Here is a 6,000-nt window from a genome sequence, read left to right as displayed (position 1 = left end):
ATTCTCTAATCAAAAGACATACAATGACTGAATAAATATAAAAACAAGATCTATCAATATTCTACCTACAAGAAACTCAGTTTAGCCTTAAAGACACACATAAACTGAGAGTAAAGTGATGGGAAAATGTATTTTAAGTAAGTGATAATCAACAAAAGTGTAACTAGTCTTATATCAGAAGAAATACTTTAAAATAAAAATGGTAAAAAGAGACCAAAAAAGTTCAGTAAATAAGTATAAAAGAGGTCAATCAATCAAGAATATAATAATTATAAATAATTACGTACCCAATATTGGAGCACATAAATATATAAAGCCAAAACTAACAGAACTAAAAGGAGAAAGAAAAAAGCAATACAATACTAGTTGGGAATTTAATACTCTATTCTTGATGGGTAAATCATCCAGACAAAGAATCAGCAAGGAAACATTAGATTTGAACAGCACTATAAACCAAATAGGCCTAACAGACAGATACAAAACATCCTATACAGCAAAACAGAATACATGTTCTTTTCAAGCACAGATGGAATATATTCTAAAATAGATCAAATGTTAGGCCACAAAACAAGTTCTTAGCAAATTCAAAGAGATTGAAATCATATCAAGTATCTTCTCTGACCATAACAATATGAAGCTAGACATCAATAACAGAAGGAAAACTGCAAAACTTGTGAACACATGGAAATTTAAAAAAACCACTCCCCTAAAAAAACCAATAGGTTAAAGAAGAAATTAAAGGGGAAATAAAAAGTATCTTTAAACAAAAGAAAGTGGAAATAGAACATACAAAATTTATTGGATAAAGCAAAGGCAGGTCTCAGAGGGAAGTTCATACTGGAAATCACTCCATTAGAAAGCAAGAAATATCTCAAATATACAACCTAGTTGTACAACTTCAGGAAGTAGTAAAAGGACAAACAGTCCAAAAATTAGCAGAAGGAAGATTAGAATCTAATAAAGATTATAACATAAGAAAAGAAATAGAGAACAGGAAAAAACAGAGAAAAAATGAACAAATCTTAAGTTTGATTCCTTCAAAAGATAAAGTTGGCAAACCATTACCTAGACTATCCAAAAAAAGAGTACACAAATCAACAAAATTATAAATAGAAAAGGAGACATTTACATCTGATACCACAGAAGTACAGAAATCTTAAGATGATACAATGAACTATTATAGGCCAACAAATTGGACAACCTAGAAGAAATGGAAACATTCTTAAAAACATTAAACCTGCCAAGACTGAAACAGAAAGAAAGAAAATCTGAACAGACCAATTACTAGTAAGATTGAAGCAGTAATAAAAAATCTCCCAGTGAAGAAAAACTGAGGAACAGATGGCTTCACTGGTAACTTTAATCAAACTTTTAAATTATAATGATCACCAATACTTTTCAAACTCTTCTAAAAATTTAAGAGAAGGGATCAGTTTTAAACTCATTTTATAAAGCCAGTATTACTCCAATACCAAAGCCAGAAAGGGTTATGACAAGAAAGGAAAAGTACAGGCCAATATCCCTGATGAACATAGATGCAAAAACTCCCAGTGAAATTCTAGCAAACCAAATTTAGTAGCATATTGAAAGGATCACTCACTATGGTCGAGTGGGACTTATCCCTGGAATGCAAGGATGGTTGAAAATATGCAGAGTAATCAATATGATATATCAAATTAATAGAATGAGAGGAAAAGTAATACAAACACTTCAATAGATGCAGAAAAAGCATCTGATAAAATTCAACATACATTCATGAAAAAAAAACTCAACAAATTAGGTATAGAAGGAATGTACCTTAATAAAGGCCATATATTACAGGCCCACAGTTAACCTTACACCCAACAGTGAAAGATTGAAATTATTTCCTTTAAGATCAGGAGCAAAAGAAGAGTGCCACCTCCTTACAGCAGAGGAGTTCAGATGTGGAGGAATAGGGTGGCCCTAAGTTGTTTCATTCCTTGAATATAACTAGGTAGTAATAAAAATATTCTGAACACCCAACAAATCAATCAGAGGTCCAAGAAAACAAATACTGCAAGTCTACAAGTGGAAGAGTGACCACCTTTTGGAAAGTAGGAGATGTGGAGACTTTAATCTGTTGTGATACAGTTGAGGATACAGCAGCAGGGAAGGCTGCTTAATGAGGCTACCACAAAATATTATAAACAGGAAAGCACAAAATCAGAACTTTTAGAAGACTTTTATAGTAGAGGATGTGTCTGGCCTAAGGGCACTCAGATGGCGAAGTGGGACAGAATCCCAGATGTGACAGCATTATCTGAGGGTCCCTTGAGTTGCAAGAATCAGTGCCACATAAGTGCAGCACAGTTTCCAGGCATAGGCATGTGGAATTTGGTTGAGAACAAGTCTAGGTGCCAGTTTTCTTCTCTGTGTTGCCATAAACTGTGAACTGCTGTGCAGTCTGGGTCTGGGATGGATCTAGGAAAGGGCAGAAGTGTGGTGAAACCCTCCCTAGGAGGAACAGTGTGGTCTGTGTCACAGAAGTCCCTTAAGTTTGGAGTTTTGAAAGTCAGCACCTTGCCTGATAAAAACAAAAACAAAAACAAAACCTTGGACAAAGACACAGTGAACAGAGTTCTGATGGAAACCAAAGAGACAATGATTGATTGCTTTTCTGTGAGGGCTCACTGAAAAGTGGGGAGGGCAATAGAGCAGAGCACCAAAATATTTATCCCACCCATCAGGGCTGAAAGACTTCAGGGAGCAAAACAGCACCACCTAGTGGGGCCATTTACAACAAGCCCTGCCTCCCTGCACAGTGGAGGTGCATTTCCACTAGGGCAAGTCCACCTCAGAATCAGTGCAACAGGCCCTTCTTTGAGAACAGCACAAAAAACTCACTCTCACAAAGTTTACTGATCATAAAGGGCTGCAAAGCTTCAGCTCTAGGGTAAAGTGGTATCTAGAATCCTTTGAACTTTTATTTTTTTTTTAAATATTTATTTATTTATGATAGTCACAGAGAGAGAAAGAGAGAGAGGCAGAGACACAGGCAGAGGGAGAAGCAGGCTCCATGCACCGGGAGCCCGACGTGGGATTCGATCCCGGGTCTCCAGGATCGCGCCCTGGGCCAAAGGCAGGCGCCAAACCCCTGCGCCACCCAGGGATCCCTCCTTTGAACTTTTATTCTTCAGTTTATAATTTTGTCAGTTATTTTCTTTTGAACTCTGTTTTTCAATTCTTTTTAAATGTTTATTTTTATATGAACATTATATATATATTTTTCTTTCATTGTATTTTATTGTATATATATTATATATGTATATTATATATAGGCATATATATAATATTTTTCTTTCCTTCATAGATTGGGATCTAGTTTCTTTTACAAGCATACCAAAACACACCCCAGATCTATTTTTTATTGTTTTGTTTTCTTGGTTTATTTTGTTGCTGTTTTTATTATTGTTTTTGTTGTATTCTTTTTTCCCCTTCTTTTATTTTCTGGACAATATGATGAGACAGAGAAATTCACCCCAAAAGAAAGAACAGGAGATAGTACTCACAACCAGGGATTTAATCAATACAGATATAAATAAGATATCTGAACTAAAATTTAAACAATGATTATAAAGATACTAGCTGGGCTTGAGAAAGGCATAGAAGACACTAGAACATCTCTTATTGTAGAGATAAAAGAACTTAAACATAGGCAGATATTAAAAATACTATAACTAAGATGCAGTCCCAAGTTGAAGCCATAAAAATGAGAATGAATGAAGCAGAAGAGCAAATCAGTGATATAGAGGGTAAAATTATGGAAAATAAAGGAGCTGAAAGGAAGAGAGAAAGAAAACCACTAGATCATGAAAGTATAGGGAACACAACAATTCCATAAAGTGCAATAATATCCCTATTATGAGTTCCAGAAGAAGAGTGGGAGAAAGGGACAGAAGGTGTATTTGAACAACTTATAGCTGAGAACATCCCTAATCTAGGGAAGGAAACAGACATTCAAGTAGAAGATGCACAGAGAAATCCCTTCAAAATCAACAAAAATAGATCAAAACCACAACATATTATAGAATACTTTATACAGCAAGGCTGTTATTTAGAATAGAAGGAGAGATAAAGAGTTTCCAAGATAAATAAAAACTAAAAGAATTCATGAGCACTGAATATATTCCAGCCCTGCAGGAAATATTAAAGGGAACTCTTTGAGCAGAAAGAGAGACCATAAAGAACAAAGACTAAAAAGGAACAGAGACAACATATAGGAACAGGGGCATTACAGGTAATACAATGGCACTAAATACATATCTTTCAACAATTATTCTCAATTTAAATGGACGAAATGCTCATGGGGTGACGGGGTGATGGGCACTGAGGCGGTCACTTGACAGGATGAGCACTGGGTGTTCTTTTTTTTTATTATTCATGAGAGACACAGAGAGAGAGAGAGGCAGAGACACAGGCAGAGGGAGAGGTAGGCTCCACTCAGGGAGCCCAATGCGGGACTCAGTCCTGGGATTCCAGGATCATGACCTAAGCCAAAAGCAGATGCTCAGCCACTGAGCCACCCAAGCGTCCCAGCACTGGGTGTTATACTATACATTGGCAAATCAAACTCCAATACAAAAGTATACAAAAAATTTTCAAAGATAAAGCAGCAGAGTATGCATTCATTTCAAATGTACATGGAGCATTATCCAGAATAGATCACATATTGGGTCACAAATCAGCACTTGAGTACTACAAAAAGACTGATAACATACTATGCACATTTTCAGAACATGATGCTATTGGGGCATCTGGGTGGCTCAGTGGTTGAGCATCTGCCTTTGGCTCAGGTCGTGTTCCCAGGGTCCTGAGATTGAGTCCTGAATTGGGCTCCTCATAGGGAGTCTGCTTCTCCCTCTTCCTATGTCTCTGTCTCTCTCTATGTCTCTCATGAATAAATAAATAAAATCTTTTTTTTAAAGAACATGATGTTATTAAATCTAGAGTAAATCAGAAGAAAAATTTAAAAGTAACACATGTGCTTGGAGGTTAAAGAACATCCTACTAAACAATGAATGGCTCAACCAGGAAATTAAAGACGTTTAAAAAAAATACTTGCAAGCAAATGAAAATGAAAACATGCCAGTTCAAAACCTTTGGGATGCAGAAAAAGTGGTCCTTTGAGGGAAATATATAGCAATAAAGGCCTTCCTCGAGATGTAAGAAAAGTCTCAAATACACAACATAACTATACACCTAAAGGATCTGGACAAACAACATCAAATAAAGCCTAAATCCAGCAGAAAAGGAGAAATAATAAGGATTAGAGCAGAAATCAATGATTTAGAAATAAAAAACCCACTAGAACAGATAGACAAAATTAAGAACTGGTTCTTTGAAAGAATTAATAAGACTGATAAACCCCTAGTCAGAATTATCAAAAAGAAAAGAGAAAGGATCAAAATAAATAAATTCATTAATGAAAGAGGAAAGATCACACACAATACCAGAGAAATACAAACAATTATAAGAGATCATTATGAGCAATTATATGGCAACAATTTAGGCAATCTGGAAGAAATGGATAAATCCCTAGAAACATAAAAATTACCAAAACTGAAACATGAAGAAATAGAAAGGCTGAACATATCCATAATCAGCAAATGAATGGAATAAGTAATCAATAATCTCCCAAAAAACAAGAGTGCAGGGCTGGGTAGCTTCCCAGGGGAATTCTACCAAGAATTTAAAGAAGAATTAATGTATATTCTTCTGAAACTCCTCCAAAAAATAGAAATGGAAGGAAAATTCTGAAATTCATTCTATAGGGGCAGCATTGCCTTGATCTCAAAACCAGACAAAGACGCCACTAAAAAGAAGTATAGACCAATATACGTGATGATCATTGATGCAAAAATTCTCAACAAAGTACTAGTTCATTGTATCCAGCAATAAATTAAAAGATTTATTCTCCACCACCAAGCAGGATTTATTCCTGGGCTGCAGGGGTGGTTCAACATCCACAAATCAATGAAT

This window comes from Canis lupus, chromosome X (assembly GCF_003254725.2).
Source record: "Canis lupus dingo isolate Sandy chromosome X, ASM325472v2, whole genome shotgun sequence".
NCBI lineage: Eukaryota > Metazoa > Chordata > Mammalia > Carnivora > Canidae > Canis > Canis lupus.
Note: the sequence above shows the minus strand (reverse complement) of the source record.